This window comes from Pyrgilauda ruficollis, unplaced genomic scaffold (genome assembly GCF_017590135.1).
Source record: "Pyrgilauda ruficollis isolate IOZ18807 unplaced genomic scaffold, ASM1759013v1 scaffold162, whole genome shotgun sequence".
NCBI lineage: Eukaryota > Metazoa > Chordata > Aves > Passeriformes > Passeridae > Pyrgilauda > Pyrgilauda ruficollis.
In genome coordinates this window covers 604,913-623,204 of record NW_024514987.1, presented here as the reverse complement: position 1 = coordinate 623,204, position 18,292 = coordinate 604,913, and the positions used below count along the sequence as shown (strand labels likewise).

The following is an 18,292-nucleotide window of genomic DNA, read 5'->3' as shown; positions in this document are numbered from 1 at the left end:
TCGTTAGTGGTGGTAAAAATTATCCAGCCCCTCTTAAAAACCCAGGCGCAGCAACCTGACCCCGCAGCTCCAGTGGTGGCAATTCCCACCGGAGCGGGGTTGCTGTTTGCTTCCCCTGCCATTACCATCCATCCCTGGGGTCTGGGGCCGCAGCTGCCCATCACATGCCACGTGTTCCCAGTGCCCAGTCCCCTCTGCAGTGCCAAGGTGAGGGGTCTCTCCTCCCTGCCCCCAGGATGAGCACCCTGACCCAGCAGCCACCCCAGTGCCACGGCTGCTGGGCAAAGCCCATCCCTGCGGGTGCTCCCAGCCTTTGTGCCGTTTCCTATTTCTTTTTTAATGCACCCAAGTCTCCTGTTTGCTTTTTTAACTGCAGTAACCACAAGAGGGAAGTTTCAGAGCAGTAGGAGCCCGTCTCCAGGAGGAAGGGAGAGGCAGCAGCACTCTGTGCCCATCGCCGCAGCACCGCGCCCGGGGGCTTCGCCGCCATGGTCCAGCGCCTGGTGGCTGTTGTGCTTTCCATCCCCCTCTTCCTGCCGCTCATCCCCAGCTCCTTTTCTCTTGGAAGTGAGGAATTTGAGGCTGGTCTGGCGTTGCCAAAGGGCCTCAGGCCCCCCCAGCGCCGATCGATCGCTCTGCGCGCTCCTGCTCCCTGTTTTTTCTGTTTGTTTGCAGCCGCTTGAGGGCTCTTGTGATGAATCCAGCCTGGACAGAATTCAACAACAGCTGAAACGCAGCCCGGGGTGGGGGTGGGAGTGAGAGGGCAGCGGGGCCGGCCCACACTGGAATGCGAAATGGGGCAGCGGGCAGTGCTGGGACGGCAGGATGGGATTGCGCCAGATCCCACCCCGGGATGCGGAGGGACAGGGAGCACCCCCGGCACCGCCCCAGAGCTGCGGCTGCTGCAGGGTGGCAGCCTGGGGACCTGCTCGGCTGAGCGGGGTGAGCATTTGGGGCGTCTCCCTGTGTCTCCCTGCTGCCCTTGGCTGCTGCTGAGAGCTGGGCAGCAGGGAGAAGGGCTGGTTCCAGTGCTGGGCTGCAGGGTCACAGCTGCGAGGGGACGGGGTCTGTGCCAGCTCCGCCGCCCGCCCCGCTGTGCCAGGTGCCGTCCATCCCTGAGCACCCACAGGGCCTGGCTGCCCAGCCTACCTGCCATCACTGTAAAATGGCGGATTTCAACTAAAAAGGAAACACTCCCCAAAACCCCAGTGCAAGGAGGGGGGTGAGCACCACCCTGTGCCCCCAGCCTGCTGCTGCCAGCTTTGCCAGGGGGGCTATGGCAGCAAAGCGGGGGGCACAGGCACACGGGGGGCACAGGAGGGGTGGCGGGGTGCCAGAGGGGATCCTCCCGGCCAGGGCAGTGCCGTTGGCGTGGCTGCCTGGTGCTCGGAGCCGGGGTTGGCTGCGATTTTGCAGCTGTGGCTCCGGGAGGGAGCAGGACGCGGCTGCGCCGGCGTGCGAGGGTGCGCGCAGGCGGGAGGGATAATTAGTTCCTACTATAGCACTTCTCAGTCAAAGTGCTTTTTAAAAGCCTCCATTCATTAGTCTTCACGGCTCCCCCGAGGTGTCGTGTCCTGGTTCTCTTCCCCCCTCCAACTCCCCACCTTCCCTGGAGCAACTGGGGATCCTGAGCTGGGGAAGGGGAGGATGATGTTTCTGTTGAGGCTGGCTCCTTGTGGAACCCACAGACGGGGCGTCAGTAGTGGGGACAGTCTCAGTGTCCCCTGTCCCAGTGGGGCTGGTGGGGTGTCATGGCCACATGAGCTTTGTTGGGAAGTTTCCATGGAGGCTGAGCTGTGCCATGTTTGGAGCACCAGGGGAGAGAGTGGGAGGGCAGGGAAGGGCTGTGGGGCCAGCGGGTGCCACCGCCAACCCGCCACCCTCACCAGCATGCCAGGGAGCAGCATGGAGCTCCCAAATTACCCAGTGTGTGCCCGGCTCCCAGGGGTCACAGGTGGAAGAACAGAGGGTGCTGGAAGATGCCAGAGTGGCTCAGCCCCCAGACCTGGGCATCGTGTGGGTACAGGCAGGGGGGTCCCCGGGCATGTGCCCGGTGAGGCGGCTGGGCCGAAGGGGTGCAGAGGCAGGCAGGCTGGCAGTGGGCCTCCACTGCAAACCCTAACCTTATTTTCCCAGGTCCGACGCCAGTTTCCATGGAAACAGCCGGGAGCAGAAACGGGAACCAGAATCCAGAAATGTGAAGCTTTGAGCTCCAGTTCGCCTTCCTGGATTCCTGCTCCCCATGACCCCAGCTGGGTGCTGGCACCCGCACTGCTCCCGCTGTGTGTCGGGGGGCAGGGCTGCCCCACCTGGCACCCCCTGGGGTTGGGGTGCTGCTGTGCCCGTGCACGCTGCAGCACCCTGGGCACGGTGTGTGGGGATGGGCACGGTGTCCCAGCTGGGCTGTGCAGGGGTGCTGTGGGAACGGGACACTGCAGGCAGGGACATTGCTGCCCGGGGACGTTGCTGGCAGCCCCACGTTCAAACAACACCTGCACACATCTGTGTGCCAAGGTGGTGCACAGGGGTGGGTGGGATGTTCGTGCCCGTGTGCTCTTGCGTGCACATCTGCTCTCTAGGTGTAATGGGGGTGTAGGCACAGTATGGATCAATGTGTGGTCTCTATATTACTGGTTGGCACTGGGAAGACCCCGGTCCCAGGCTGTTTACCTGCCCTGGTGTCTCCATCCCCAGGATGCAGAGGGGAAGCCTGGAGAGGGGCAGCACCAGCTGTCAGTGCATGCAGGGCCTGGGTGCTGGCCCAGTTCTGGCTGTATGTGCATGACCCGCGGGGAGCCCTGCTCAGCCTCCTGGGGCTGGGAGCCCCCTGGACTCTTCTGGGCATCTCCTGCCGAGGTGGAGCCTCTTGGGACACATCTGTGTCCTGCAAGGTCAAGCTCTGAGCTCTGTGCTGTGCTGTGCCATGCCCATCCAACCTGTGCCATGTCCATCCAACCTGTGCCATGCCCATCCAGCTGTGCCATGCCCATCCAACCTGTGCCATGTCCATCCAACCTGTGCCATGCCCATCCAACCCGTGCCATGCCCATCCAACCCGTGTCATGTCCATCCAACCCATGCCATGTCCATCCAACCTGTGCCAAGCCCACCCAACCTGTGCCATGCCCATCCAATCTGTGCCATCTCCATCCAACCCGTGCCATGCCCATCCAACCTGTGCCATGTCCATCCAACCCGTGCCATGCGATGCCAGTCTGTCCTGCACCTTCCCTGCTGCCCGCTGCCTCCTGCATTCCCTCGGGTGTGCAGTGACCTGTGCCATTCCTTTGTGAGCAGCCAGCGCCAGGGCCCACAGCGTGGGACATCGGTGTCCCCCGGCACCTCCTGGCCAGTGCCAGGGATCGCTCGGTGCCACCGCGGTGCCAGCTGGCCCATCCTGCCTGCAGCACCCCGCTGCTCCCCACATGCCCGTTTCAGCGAGCTGCCAGCAGGCTGGGGCACGCCGCCGCAGCTCGTGGCTAGCAGGTTCCACCCCCACCCCTCTGTCCTGTCCCCCATCCCCGTGGCACACCTCAGGGGCGATGGTGGCACCGCCACGACGCCGGTCCCCCCTCGGCGGCGCGCGGAGCCGGGGCGCTCCGTGATACATCATTTACCCACGGACAGGTATTAAGATACATTATGGATAACTCACGGAGAGAGACGCTATTAATAATACAGACACATACAGAGGGAAGAAAGTGCACACTTGATTTCCATGTTGCTACCAGGAGTTGTGAGGCTGGCTCTGGCTGCCTCTTCCCACACGTGACTGCAACACAGTGGGTAGCTGACAGCCCAGAGAGCCTGGCTTGGGGCCAGGAAAAAGCAGAAAACACAATGTCTGTGCATATCCTCTCTCTTAAAATAACACTCCAACACCGTCTGAGACGAATTAAAATAAGATCAGGAGCGGTCTCGCGAAGAGAGGAAGACGAGGAGGGAAAAGCCAGGCAGGGGAATGGCCAGAGCCGGGCGGCCTCGGCCCCTGGCGCAGATGGAGAGGGGGTGTTTTGCAGGGTTAGAGTTGAGAATAATTGAAGGGGAAAAAAACCCAAAGGAGAAAGAGAAGGCGAAGAGAGAGCAGTAAATGCCGTTTTTGGGAGGGGAGCGATGGCGGCGGCGCTGGCTGTCCGGCACATGGCTGTCCTTTGGAGGGGAGCCGGGCAGGGCGGGGGATGCGAGCAGCCTGCATGATGGAGAGCATCAGGAATTTCCTGCAGCTGAGGAACACACCAAATACCAGAATGCAAGAGCGAGCGGAGGAGAGCAGGGTGCCGGGAGGGAATGGGGAGGAGGAGGAGGGGGGATGCAGAGGGCTGGAAATAACCGGCGGGGAGAGCAGCGAGGGCAGGGGGCAGCGTGTGGGGGTGACCTGGGGCTCTGGGGCTTTTTTCCAGCTGTTTCCATGGATTTTTTTTTTTTCTGCTTTCCTACACCCCATGGTGCCTCATGTGCCTGAATGGGGGTTTGGGATATTTTGTGAGTTTTATGTCTTTCCTCCCTTCTTTCCTCCCTCTTCCCCCTGGTTATCTGTGATCAGTGATAGCCAGACACAGGGGTCCCACAGACCCCTGCCTGCCCCTGGGGCAGGATCCGGGCTTGGGGAGCCAAGAGCAGCCTGGGGAGTGAGCACATCCCTGCAGAACAGTGTCCCAAGCAGAGCGGGGGCCCTTTTGGGGGACCCTCCGTGTAGGCAGCGAGGTCAAAGGCTGCCCCAGGAGTCACGGCAGCACCTCCCATACGTGCAGTGGCTTTGCCAGGCTCCCTCTGACCATGCTCCTGCTTTTCCCTGGGCCAGGCTGGATGAAACACAACAACCCAAGCCTCCTGAGGCTGGTCTTGCATCCAGGTGCAGCCCGACCTCTCCCTCCTCCTCCCTCTCCTCCTCCTCCTCCCCGGCCACCCCGAGCTTCCCCCTGCATCCCGCTCCTGGCTGCATCTAGCCCTGGCTCCCCCGGGGATGCTGGGGGGCCGGAGGGGAGGGGGGATCAGAGAGGGCATCTTGCAGTGCCGGATCCAGGTAGCCAGAAGGTCGCACTGAAAATCTGGAAGTGGAGTTTGGAGCTCAGCAGAGCGGTGAAATCCGTCTGGCTTTAGGGCAGAGAGGAGCAGGAAGAAGGTGGGAGATGCAGTGAAGGGAGCAGGAGGGAGAGGGGCTGTGTCCCCTCACCTTGGGGTGCGGGGTGTCCCCAGATGGGGCCGTGCCCCAGCTGGGGCTGTGCCAAGCCTCACTGCGGAGCAGACTGGGGATATCTGAGAGACAGGGGGTGATGAAGAGGAGGCAGAAGAGCCCGAGCGAGTGCTGGAGCCCGTCGCGGTGCCGGAGGCTTTGCAGCCCCTCAGCAGGCGCCTCCCGATTCCGCCGATCCAGGCCGGGGGTCCCTGAGCGCTGACCCTCACCTGCCGGGCCGGGCTGCTGGGAAAGGGCCGAGCTCATTAGCAGTTTCCAACCTCCCCGCACTGGGGGTCAGGGAGCAGCAGCCGGGGGCAGGGGAGAGGCTGGAGGGGCTTTGTGTGGGCTGGCAACCCCCACCACCCCGCTCAGTGGAGCCCGGGAGCCATCCCAGCTCCCGGGGCTCGGGGTGCAGCGTTGCCAGAAGGGATCTGACAGGACAGTGCTGGGGGCTCCCCCCTCCCACTGCTGCTCCGCTGTGTTTGTTCCTTCCCCTCCCTGCCAAATCACCCCACTGCTTTCTCTGCAGGCCTTGTTCTGGGTGCAGGGGGTGCCCGTGCCACTGCCCTGTCCCTCCCTGCCCCGTGCAGCAGGGTCTGCACGCCAGGAATCCCTCCAGCATGCCTTTGATCTCCAGCCTGGAGGGGTAAGAGGGGTCCTGCCGAGGTGCAGAGGGACAGGACTGCTGCTGGGGGGGGTCTGGCAGCCTGGGACCCCTCCCTGGGCAGTGAACTGGGGACAAGGGGCTGCCATGCCCAGTGCCAGCCTGCCTGGGTGGGAGGTGCGAAGCCTCTGCTCCCCCCAAAGTTGGGCCATTTCTTCTTGGGCATCAGCTAATTGCCCTCTCTGCAGTCCGGGTGCTGGGGGGCGATCCTGTCCCCCCAAATCTTCCAGCTGTGCCTGCCTGGCACAGGGCAGGCTTCCCCATCATTTTGGGTGGGTGCTCTCTGGCACCTTCACCTGCATCACGGGGTGCAGGGGCTGCCCTGGCCAGGGACACTCGGGGTGCTGGTACCTCAGGAGGGGGACAAGGTGGCATTCCCCCCCCCCAGCAGACCGCAGGGTGCCCCACTCCCCAGCTGCCCCCCCCGCACATGCCTTTGCGTGGGGGCTGGAGCAGGCGGGGAGGGGGTGGGAATACTGGCTGGAGCGAGTCTGAACCTGGCATCTGTCGAATGTCACCTTACCCAGACAGTCTGTGCTTCCCTGTCTCCATATCAACCGTTCTGCTCCAGCCACCTGCGGGGGGGTGGCAGGAGCGTCTTTGGGAGGAGGGGATTCGCCGCTCCCCTCGCTCCCTGCAGCCTCCCTTTCCTCCCCGTCCTCCCCTGCTGCCCCCCGATGCCAGACCCTGCCTATAAATCACGGGCCATGCTGCTCCAGCCTGGGAGCTGGGGGTGACCCCGGTGCTCACGGCTTGGTGACCCCCCCGTCACGCTGTCTGGCCCCACCGTGCCTCAGTTTCCCTTCCCCGGTGCAGCTGTGGCGCAGGAGGGATGCTGGGGCTTGTTCCCCCCCAGCCGCGGCCGCGAGGGCCTCTTCCAGCAGCTCGGCATTTTTCCCTGGACTTGTCCCTCTTCCCTGCGAGCAGATGTTCTCACCCTCCTCCCGCAGCAGGGCCGGGACAGCCCCGCACCTGGACAGCCTGGGGCAGGGACAGGGGACACTGCCAGCGTCCTCCCGTGGCTGTGGCACCCTCCAGGGCCCGGCCGGGAGCGGGGCCGGCCCTTCCCACCCCAGCTGAGCTGCGGCAGCGCCAAAGGCAGCGGGGAGCTGAGCCCAGCGTGGGGCAGGGGGTGCTGATGTGGGGGTGCTGGAGCCTTTGGGGGTGCTGGAGCCTTTTGGGGGGTGCTAGAGCCTTTTGGGGGTGCTGGAATGTTTGGGGAGGTGCTGGAGCCTTTTGGGGGGTGCTAGAGCTTTTTGGGGGTCGTAGAGCCTTTTGGGGGTGCTGGAGCCTTTGGGGGTGCTGGAATGTTTGGGGAGGTGCTGGAGCCTTTTGGAGTGCTGGAGCTTTTTGGGGGTGCTGGAGCCTTTGGGGCTGCTGTAGCTTTGGGGGTGCTGGAGCCTTTTGGGGTGCTGGAGCTTTGGGGGTGCTGGAGCCTTTTGGGGGTGCTGGAATGTTTGGGGAGGTGCTGGAGCTTTTGGGGTGAGCGTGCTGGGCTGTTTGGGCAGACGCTGGAGCATTTCCAGAGACACTGGAGCATTTGCCATGGGGGTGCTGGAGTACATGGGGGGATGCTGGAACACTGGAGAGATTTTGGAGCACTTGGGGTGGGGACGCTGGATGGATGGGTGCTGGAGGACTTGGAGAAGTGCTGGAGCATTCAGGAGGCTCAGTGTGGAGCATGGGGGCCGTGCTGGAGCCTTTTGGGGGGTGCTGGAGCATTTGGGGAGGTGCTGGAGGACGTGGGGGGATGCTGGAGCACTGAGGTCAGGGCTGGGCACCTGTGGGCACCTGGCGGGTGGGCTGCTGGCAGGGATGGGTGGCACCTGTGGGGCTGCCCTGGGGCCCGTGGCTGCTCTCCTGGGCCATGTGAGGGCTGCTCGGGGTGCCCTGGGGAGGCTCAGGGCGTGCAGCAGGCGGGGAGGACAGACGGACGGCCGAGGACGGACACAGCAGCGCTCCCTCCTCTCGCAGCCATGCTCCTGCAAGTGTGTAATTTCACCACAGTGCCTAAACGAGGGACAGAAGTAAATTGACCTTTTCACCCGTTTTCCTACCAGGGGGATTATAGCCTGTTTCCTGTTAAATCTCTCCAAGAACTGGCTCCATCCTGCTCAGGGAGTGGGGCGGGGAGCGGGGGACAGACACCCACCCAAAGTGGGGGCTTTAATTTCCCTCCTTATCCCCCTGCACCGTGCCTTTTCCACCCCATCCCATCGCTCCACCACCTCTCATCTCATTAAAGTCTTCGGGGTGATTTCACCAACCCCGGGCAAAACCAACGTGGAAAAAATTGCTGGGAGGAAGGAACCGAAGGCGGAGAGTGATAAATATTGAAAGGGTGGGATTTCGATGTAGGCTGCAACAGCTGTGCCGGTTACAGTGTCACACTATCTCTCCACAGGTTTACTGACCCATTTCCATTCACACGGCTGCCAGTATCTTAGCAACTGCAACAGTCCCCCAAGAACAGGCATATTGCCTGCTATTAGTGACTGCTGCAACTGTGTCAAGGTTAGCTCTCTCCCTCCAAGCCCTGCCGGGTTTGTTTTTCGCCCAAAGCCAGCACAGTCTGTTCGGTGACATGTCCCCCGGCAGCCATCCTGGGTGTTGGGTGCTCATCTCCGCCGTGGAGAGCGCCAGCGGGGCTGGAGGGGGCGGTGGGATGGTGCTTGTGGGCTGGGGTGGTGGGTGGGATGAGGGTTTGGGTGCTGGGATGGAGCAGGATGCGGGGTGGGGTGCCCTGGGAGGCGCTGCAGGGTGTTGGTGATGGGGTGGGGTGCAAAGTGTGTCCCCAAAAATAGGATCATTGCCATCTAGTTGGGTGTCACTGTCACCCCTGTGCAACTCTGAGCCCTGAGAGCCTGGAGAGGGCTGGGGGCTGCGCTGGTCCCACTTGGGTGCTGGGACTTCATCCTTTCCATGAGGAATGTCAGCAGGGCTGGAGGGGCTGGCGGGATGGATGGGATGTGGAGCTGTGCAGTGGGATGGGGCAGGAGGCAGGATCAGGGGTGGGATGGGGCAGGAGGCAGGATCAGGGGTGGGATGGGGCAGGAGGCAGGATCAGGGGTGGGATGGGGCAGGAGGCAGGGCTGGGCGGTGCAGTGGGGTGGGATGCACCTTGGCTGGTAGGATGGATGAGGATGCACTGCTGGGTGGTGGGATGGAGCAGGAGGTGGGGCTGGGTGTGCTGGGAGATGCTGCAGGGTGCTCAGGAGGTGTGGGATGTGTAATGTGACCCCAAGAGAGGAGTGTTGTCATCCAGCTGGGTGTCAGCACCATCCCAGCCTCAGCAATCACCTGGACTGGGGCCTGCACTGGTCCCACGGGGGTGTCACAAGCTGGATTGGTCTCCTCCTCAAGAGGGCCAGCTGGGCATGGGCAGGGGGTGGCACATGTGCCTGGGTCCATGGTGGCACCAGCGGCTTGGAGGACAAGGCACCTCTGTCCAGGCACCTCCACACACCAGGCTGGGACAGCAGTGCCACGGGGATGACATCCACTGTCACCATCTCTGTTCCCACAGCGCTGGCCCTGAGAGGAGCAGCGAGTGAGAGAAGGGACCTGCGGTCCCTCAGTGTCCCCAAAATCTCTGCGAAATTGGGGTGACTGAACCCACACAGCAGGGAGAAGGCGAGCAGCCGGTGCATCCCCAAAACACCCCACGCAGGGAGGGAAACTGAGGCACTTCCCCGGCAGGCAGAGCCCCCTCATGCCGCTCTGGGGGCTGCCGGGCTGGGCAGGGGGGGTCCCGCTGCCCCATCCCGGCCCCGTTCCCGGCAGCCCTGCAGACAGCAGGCTCCACACCGGCACGGCCGCGGGGACGGCTGCGAGGGAAGCCACAAAAATGATTTAAGGGGCTGGCGGGATTGATTTATTAAGAACAATTAAAAGCGCTAAATACGCTTAGCTCAGCCAGACACCGAGCAGGGAGCCTGGGGGGAGAGACCTGTCTGCCGGATGCGGAGGGCGCGGCTGGCAGCCCGGCCCTGGTGGCAGTGCTGGGGGACAGAGCCACGCTGGGCTGGGCAAGGACAGGGGTGCTGCTGGGGTGCAGCACCCTGGGGCTGGATCTGCATCCAGGGCGGATTTGGGCCCAGGGATGAGTTTGCATCTAGGGATAAATTATCTCTCCGGGATGGATTTTCGCCCAGGTGTGCGTTTGCACCCTGTAGTGGGATGAATTTTCACCCAGGGATGTGTTTGCATCCAGGGATGAACAGTCACCCGGGGATGGGTTTGTGTCTAGGGGCGGGTTTGTGTCTGGAGGTGGATTTGTATCCAGGGGAGGGGTTCACCCAGCCGTGGGTTTGCACCCTGCAGTGGGATGAATTTGCATCCAGGGGAGTGTTTGCACTCCAGCTGGAAGCGATGGAAGGAATGCCAGGGACCAGGAGGCCCCCAGGCAGTGCTGCACCGAGGAGCTGTTTGCAGGCAGTGCCAGCTGCAGGATGCCCTCAGTGAGCCGTGCTGGGCAGGGTGTGGCTGTGCCACCCTAGGAGCCTTGGCACAAGGATTCCCCACCAATGGGCACCCACGGGGCTGAAGCGAGTGTGGGTCCAAGCAGCTCCTGGAGCAGAAATCCCGGAGTGTTGTGACATCTGCAAACCTGCATCCCTCACAGGAAACCCCAGCCGAAAGTCCTTGGAGGCTGGGAGAGTCCTTGGACGTGTCCAGACCTGCCCAGCCCGGCTCCTCCCAGGCACCAGCGGCGGCTGCGGGGGGACGGGGGGAGCTGGGCTCTCTCTGGGCTCCCCGGTGCTGTCCCCGTGCAGGATGAGCTCCAGCCAGCAGTTCTGTGTCCCTGTGTGCTGCCGGGGCGTGGGATACCAGGAAGGGGGGCAGAGGGCTGTGCCCTGCGTTTTTCCAGTCCCAGCGGCTGCCTGCAGTGGGAGCACTGGTTTTGTACACATTTCCTACCGCCGGGCAGGATCCCTCCCCTCCACTGAGCTCACCGGGCTGGCTGTACTTTGGGACGGGCTCCAGGGGATGCCCCGGCACCCTGGGATGCCGAGCCATGCTGCCTTTCTGCCCTTCGCCCCCTCCCCAGGGCTGTCAGGGAGGTGGGGTCAGGTTTTTAGGTTGAGGTTCAGATCCCCCATACAGAGTCCCACAACCTCCTTCAGTCACCTCTCCTTGGGGCCGGATGTGCCCACGTCCCCTTCATCGTTCGTGTCCCTGTGCCATGAGCCACGCTGGGCACATCCTGCTCACCACAACCCACAGTGTCGGAGGGGGCCCCTGCCCCGGCCCCCCGGACAGGAGCCCCGGGAGTCAGGAGGCGCCGGGAAAGGTGCGGAATGGGAACAAAAGGTCCGCGGAACGGCTGGCAGGGGCGAGCGGAGCCGGAGGCATTCTGCTGACCCCGCTCTGCCGGCCCCGGCCTCCCCCGCCGCCCCCACCCGCTCCTGCCGACGTCAGCGCTTCCCGGCAGCGCTTCCAGGTCTACCTGGAGCTGGCTGAGAGGTGGGAAAGCCATTTCTGCCTCTGCCCCGGTGCCTACGCCGGTGCCAGCCCCGGCCGGAGCCTCCCGGGGCGGGTGGGTGCTCATGCCGTGAGCCCAGCCGTGGGGTCGCGTGTCCTTTGCCGTGAGGATGGAGCCGCGGTGAGGTGTGGAGTGTGCTGTGCGTCGGGAGGCGGCCACCGTGGGGTGCCGGGCACCCCTCTGCACCCCGGGTGTGCCCGTGGGGACAGTGGCTGGGCACAGAGATGGGCAGAGCTGGCCAGGGATGGCGGTGACCAGGAATGGAAGTGGCCGGGGGCGAGGCGACCCTGCCCAGTGGCCCTGGCACAGCATTTGCCTCTGTGCCCCTGCTTGCCCACGTGCGGCGCAGCCACGGCGACGGGGACAAAGCCAGAGCCCATGGGACGAGTGGGCTGCCCACGGTCACCAGCTGGGACACGCTGGGCCGAGGTGGCTGCAGTGCCTCCCAGAGCCGTGCCAGCGGGGTGGTGACAGCGGTGGGGACACTGGGGACAGTGTCCCCCCCCACAGCGGCGGGGCGGCCCCAGGACACGGCCCTGCGTGCCCGGGTGCGCTCCCGCCGCCGGCTGCCCAAGGGTTAACGAGAGTTTGCTGCTCCTGCAGACAATTAGTGACATCTTTGCTGACAACGCCACACTGAGCCTCTGCCGCCTCCCGGCAGCACCAGCCCGGCCGCCCCCGCGCCCCCCGCGCCCCTCTCCGCCGCCTGCCCTCGCCCCCGGCCCCGCCGTGGTCCGGCCGGCCCCGCGCCCCGACACCTCTCCCGGCAGCGGCGGCAGCGCTGCAATCCCGAGCGGAGCAGCCGGCTCCCCTCGCTGCCCTCTGACCCGCTGTTGCTGTGGAAACTGCATCCCACGTAGGATTATGGAGCCGGAATCTGCAGGCTCCAAACCCCTCCAAATCCAGACGGTCACCGGGGTCCCCCCGCCCGCAGCGCCAGCCCCCCCTGCCCGCGGCGCCTGCGGGCGCCCACAGGGTGCCTGGTGTCCCCAGTGGGGTGGCATCTGGGCACGGGAGGAGGTGGCAGCAGCGCTCCTGCGTCCCCTGGTTTGCACCCACTGGCCGGAGATGTCACGGTGTCACCACGAGGCCATCAGGGACCCCTGGCCCATCTGCTCCCTTGTGCCATCGCCTGAGTGTCATCTCCCTGTGTGCCATCCCTGCACCTCAGGGGGACAGGGTGGCGAGCTAGCAGGACCCTCACCCTCCAACAGCACCCCAGGAATGTGGGTCCACACCAAGGACCCATCCCCAGCACGTCTGAGGCAGCAGCAGGAGCTGGACACCCACCAGAGACCCCCACACCCGCAGGGACAGGCAGCGTGGGTCCCCCACGGGGGAAGGGGCGGGCACAGGGGAGAGCAGAGCCTGTTTGGGGAGCTCTGTGGGCTGCGCTTGTGTCTCAGCATCTCTCCTGCCACCCGAGGAGGTAGGAGCTGAATTAATCGCGATCAATTAGTGCTGCTTGCAGTCCCTGGCTCCCTCCCTGCACCAGCTTTGTGCCGTCGCACCCAGCCAGGGGGGCCCGGTGTCCCCCCAGCACCCGTGTGCCACCGGGGACTGCAGCCCCTGCAGACCTCCAGATGGGGACAGGGAACAGGCAGGGCGTCCCCCAGCCCTCGTGGCCACGAGAAACGTTCCTGCCGTAGAATTTGGTGGAGGGGATGAGGAGGGGGCTGCACGAGCCCCTCCAGGTGGCTGTGCCAGGCTGGAGCGGGGTGATGGGGTGTCCGGGGCGAGTGTGCGGATCCTGCAGGATACTGCAGCAAATGCCCTGCAATCTGCAGCCGGATGAATCCCACCTTCCTTCCCCCGCAACGTGCTGCCCTGGGCTACAGCTAATCTATTGTGCGCTGGGCTGCAGCCAGCACAAGCTGCAATACAGTAAATCCTTCTGCAGTATCCTGCAAGGGGACCGAGCCCAGCCGCAGCCGCCCGCCGCCGCCAGACAAAGACGGGGGGCCCCCGCGGGGATGGGGCGCAGGGGAAGAGGGCACCAGGGGGTGGCAGGACCCCTGGCGTCGTGCCGGCGAAGATGGGAGAATGGAGCCCTTGAGCAGGGTGGGAAGTTCTCCAGGGAGTTTTGGGTGGTGCTGAGCATTCTCCTGGCCCCCCAAATCTGCGGGTAGGGAGATGCTCAGTCCCCTGAGTTTGGGTTTTCCCGAAATGTTGTCACCACCATATTCCCCTTCGGGGTCCCGATGGGATGCAGGGGTTTCCACGCCCGCCCTTTCCATGTGCGTGGTGCATCCTTCCCTGTGCCTCAGTTTCCCCACCAGTACAGGGCCACCAACCCCTCAGCCCCCTCCCTCAAGCAGGCTCCATCACACGTGAGTCCCACTGCCCTTTTCCAGGGGGTTTTGCCTGGATACTGTCATTATGGCTATTATTACTATTATTATTATTATTGGGATGTTGGTGGGGCTCTGCGGCTCTGCCGGACCCGTCTTTGGCGAGCGAGGCATCCTTCAAAGGGAAGGCGCTCCGTCACCGCCCCACAGCAGCTGCGTTCTCCTCAATTAGAAGAGGTAATGAAGCAATTTATGGGCATCTACAAAGTGATGTGTGAGTGACAGGCTGTGTACGATCCGCGCCGGGGCTCTGCCGGCAACTTGTGTTCTTCCAATTTTAATGGAGAGCTCCCCGGCGAGGGGGGAGAGCAAACATTGGTGTGTCTGTAGGTGTGTGCGCTCCCCGGGGCTGCCTCGGTGTGCCAGGGCGGCGTGGGTGGGTGCAGAGAGACCTGGGTGCCCCAATCCCCCTCCCTGGGGAGCCTGAGCCGCGCTGTAACCGGAGATGGGGGCAGCTGGGTGGGGGCCGAGCCTGGGGCTGGGCACCACAGGATGCCTGGCTCCTCTGGAATAGTTGGCTGCAGCTCCCTGTTCCCATCAGCACCCCCCGCGCTGCCCTCCCTGCTCCTGCCTCAGTTTCCCCGTCGCTATCCATGTCCCCACTGCATGGGGGACACCCCGGGCACTAGAGGAGTGCCCACCCTGCTCCTGCCTCAGTTTCCCCGTTGCTATCCATGTCCCCGCTGCGTGGCACTGGCAGACCCCTTCTTCACACCCCCAGATTTTGGGGGACCGCTGTGGCCTCTTGGTGGGGAGGGTGAGTTATGTTTTGGGGTCAAACCCCACTGCCACCCCAGGGTACGGGATGGGGGTGTGCAGTGCTGTGCTGGAGTTTTGGGTGCCTGGGGGGTCCCTGCAGCTGCTGGGTGCTGCCATGGGGTGTTGTACCCCCAGGCAGGGGTGATCCTGAGTCCAGTGGTGGGTGCTGCACCTCCAGGTGCCGGCACACCTGTGTACCTGTAACACAGGTGTGCACCCATCAGCGCGCTCACCAGGGCCTGTGCGTGTTCCTGTGCCTGTCTGTGTGTACCTGTACATGCTTGGCACATGCGTGACCCACCCGTGTGCGGTTGGTGCCCCCAGGTGTTCCTGTACCTGTGTGTGCCCACGCTGCTGCGTGGCCTGTCTGCACAGGTGTGTGCAAACCCTCCCCCTGCGTGTACCTGTGCACACACCTGCACGTGCACAACCCTCCTGTGTGCATTCAGGCCTGTTAGTGGGTGCACCACCTCCATACCTGCATATTTTGGGGTGCCAGGCCGCTGGCGTGGTGGGGCAGGGGCTGCCCCCACCTCCCCACACCCCTGCCCCATCACGCCGGTGTTGGCATCGTCCCCCGTGTCTCCCACACCCCAGCTCGGCCCCAGCCGGCCGCATCTCCCAGGAAACAGGATCCACAGCCAGGAGTTTCCGCTCAACTCGTGTGTGCCTCCCACAAAAAAAAAAAAAAAAAAAAAAAAAAAAAAAAAAAAAAGAAAAAAAAAAAACCCACCCTGACACCAGCACGGCCGTTAATCCTGCCCGGCTCATTCTGCTTTTCTTGTCTAGCCAGTTTCTAAAATTGGCCAAGGGAGGCAACTGGCTGCTCTCCCCCCACCCAGACCCCCCCTCGGTCCCCACCTGGTCCCCCCGGCGCGGTGTCAGCACCTGGGCCCGTCCCCATTGCCTGCGCCATGGGGCTGCGGCCGGGCGGCTCTGGTGCCTGGCACGGCTGTGGGTGGGCACCAGGGACCCAGGACCCCGGTGGGCGCACTCAGCATCCTCCCCTCCCGGCGGGCGCCCAGCTGCCGCCCTGGGCAGCCCCCCAGCCCCAGCGCCGGGGGAGCATGGCTGTGCCGAGCGAGCTTTCGGCATGGGCACGCGTCCATCTGGCGCCTTCCAAATGTTACTGGCCTCGCAGGATCCCGGCTCCGCTTGGCGTTAACCCGCAGCGCCCCGGCGGGGAGCGGGGCGAGCCGGCCATCGCCGCTGCGACCCCCGGGGGCCTCCAGCGGGGTCTCGGGGGGCTGTGCAGCTGCCCAGGGTGCCGCTGCTGGGGCGGGGGGCGGCGCGGGCAGGCAGCGGAGCCCCCTCCGAGCCAGCGCGGCCGCGGGTGTTACATGACCCGGCGTGGCCGGCGCTGGGCAGGGACACACCGGGGCTGTGACTCATGCTGTGGCTATAACAGGGAGCCCGGGAGGGGGGCCGCGAGCATCTGCGCGGCCTCAGGGCCGCCAGCACGCCGCGGGGGCCCTGGGGTGCGCTCCCCCGCCGGGCACAGCCCCCCGTGGCACCGCCGGCAGCGGCCGGCGCTCGGGGACGCGCGGGCAAACGCGGCCGCAGCCCGGGGAGCGCCCGGTGCCCCGAGCTGGCACCCCGAGGGAGGCGTGCCGGTGTGTCCCGTATCCCCCCGCAGGGCAGAGGAGGGGGCCCGGAGGCTGCTCGCCTCCCGCGCCGGCTCGACGGGGCGGGGGAACAAAGCTGGCACCGAGGGAAGAGCTAAATTTAGCCGGTTTCCCTGCTAGCTCTGAACTGCGGCGCTGGGCTCCAGCCGGCCGAGGTGCCACCATCACTGCGGTCCATCTGTCGAGCCGCTCCCCAGCTCTCTGGAGCCCCCCCAAGCCAGCAGGGGGGTCAGACCCCTCCAGGGCCAAGGGAGCCGGGGGGTGCAGCCGTGCTGGGCGATGCCACGGGGGTCACCTGAGCGCCCCCAGCATCCGGGGCAGCGGGGTAGCCACGGTCGCGGGGTGGTGCGGGAGGGTCCTTGCAGAGGGAAGGGGCTCCTGACTGGCAGGATGGATGATCGCTGGGTGAGATGGCCGCTGGAGGGGGATTGGTTGTTGTGGGGGGATGGTTTCTTTCGCGGGAGATGGGCATTACAGGGAGATGGTCTTTGAGGGGTAATAGTCATTGAGAGGGAGATGGTCGTTACGGGGAGATGGTCCTTGCAGGGGAGACAGTTTCTTGTGGGGAAGGTGATCATGGCAGGCAAGATGGTCGTGGCAGGAGAGATGGTCCTTGTGGGGAAGGAACATGGTGCTTGAAGGCAGCGTGGCTCTTGCAGGGGAGAGTCCTTGCAGGGCAGATGGCTGATGGGGGAAATGGCCCTTGCAAGAGAGATGGTCCTGGCAGGGGAGATGGTCAGTGGCCATTGCAGGTGAGGTGGCTGTTTAGGGGAGATGGTTTCGTGCAGGGAAGATGGTCCTTGCAGGAAGGTGGTCGTGTCAGGATAGATCATTTCTCCTGAGGGAGATGGTCCCTCCTGAGGGAGATGGTTTCTCCTGAGGGAGAAGGTCCTTGCAGGGGAGATGGTTTCTCCTGAGGGAGATGGTCCTTGCAGGGGAGATGGTTTCTTGCAGCAGCAGGAATAGGAGCCTGACCAGGCCTCCCCACGCCTGCCCACCCCAAGGGCACCGTGCCACGTTCTGGGCTGAGGGCTGAGCCCATCAAGGGTGCCACAGGACCCCAGGCCTGGAGGAAGCCACCAGCCGGGTGGGAGTGAGCTCCAGGAGACCCCGGTGGCACATCCAGAGCCAGGCCCAGGAGAAGGGCCATGTCCCCTGACTCAGCACTGTCCCCAGCAGCAGGGGCGTGTCCCTGGGGTCCCTGTTGCCAGGACCAGGGGGATCACAGGGAAGTGAACTCCCACCAGGGAAACGAACACCTTCCTGCAGCTCTGGGTTATGAGGAGATGTCAAGACCTTTGGCACCCCTTGTTTATAGCCCAGTGGTCCTAGACCCCCCTCCCAGTGCCAGGGCGCGTGTCTGAGCCTGCCTGGGGATGTGACACCCTGGCATGATGTGAGGGCAGAACCCAGGTGGGTTTGCCCCGCATGCCAGCCAATCCCTTCTGGCACCACAGTCCCTGCAGCATCCCCGCAGTGCATTGGAGGGACAGGGCCCCTCACCAGCTCCCTGCTCGGGGGGCACCCCAAAAAAACCTCTCATAGCCCCACAAAGGGAGCTGGCGGCCAAGCAGCTCGTCTGGACCCGTTACCTAAGATGAAACCCAGGCGCCATCTGCTCCATCTCCTAATTAAGAGCATGGCAGAGGAGTCAGGGCAGCGGGAGGACGTGGTGACGGCAGGGGGGATGTGACAGCGGGGTTCCAGCCATGGGGTGACAGCTGAAGGAAGGGTCAGGGCTGCCTGCAGGCACTGTGTGCCCCAGCACCCATCTGTGCCCACCCTTCTGAACCCCCGGCTCTTGCCCTGCTCCCATCCCCAGGGTGGGGGGTCCCCAAGGCGGGTGGGCGCTCTGGGAGCTGCCAGGGGTACCCAGAGAGGACCCCAAACACCCCTGGCGCTGATGGGTGCCCCACCTCGGAGGAGGGCAGGCTGCTGGCAGGGGGTGAGGCGCGGGGAGGAGGAGGAGGGAGCAGGACCCGCGTGCTTTGGGGTCTGTGATGCCGAATTAGAGGGGATGTGGAGGTCGGCGTGGAGGGGGTGAGGGCGGAGGGACCCCCCGCGTGGCTCAGGGAGGAGGTGGCCGGTGGGGGCTGGCTGGGGAACACGGAAACCCTCGGCGAGCGCCTGCCAGGAAGCTGTCACTGGAGGGGATTTTCCATTGGTGTCAGCAGGCGCAGGACGGGCTGGGGGGAACTCGTGGGGCGGGGGTTGGGGGCGCCTGGGAGGGGG

The 18,292-nt window shown here is 64.5% G+C and overlaps 1 protein-coding gene across 6 annotated transcripts in view; it reads left to right on the top strand.

Moving 5' to 3' along the window:
* The window catches only part of AHDC1 (AT-hook DNA binding motif containing 1), a 48,831-nt gene that overhangs the window by 20,812 nt on the left and 9,727 nt on the right, over positions 1–18,292 (top strand). For 2 of the 6 annotated variants that reach the window (XM_041463177.1, XM_041463178.1), the window contains one exon: positions 8,245–8,354. The exons of the other annotated variants lie outside the window; for them this stretch is intronic. The gene's annotated coding sequence lies outside the window, so the exon portion shown is untranslated. The remainder of the gene's footprint in view (positions 1–8,244; positions 8,355–18,292) is intronic. 6 annotated transcript variants of the gene reach the window in all.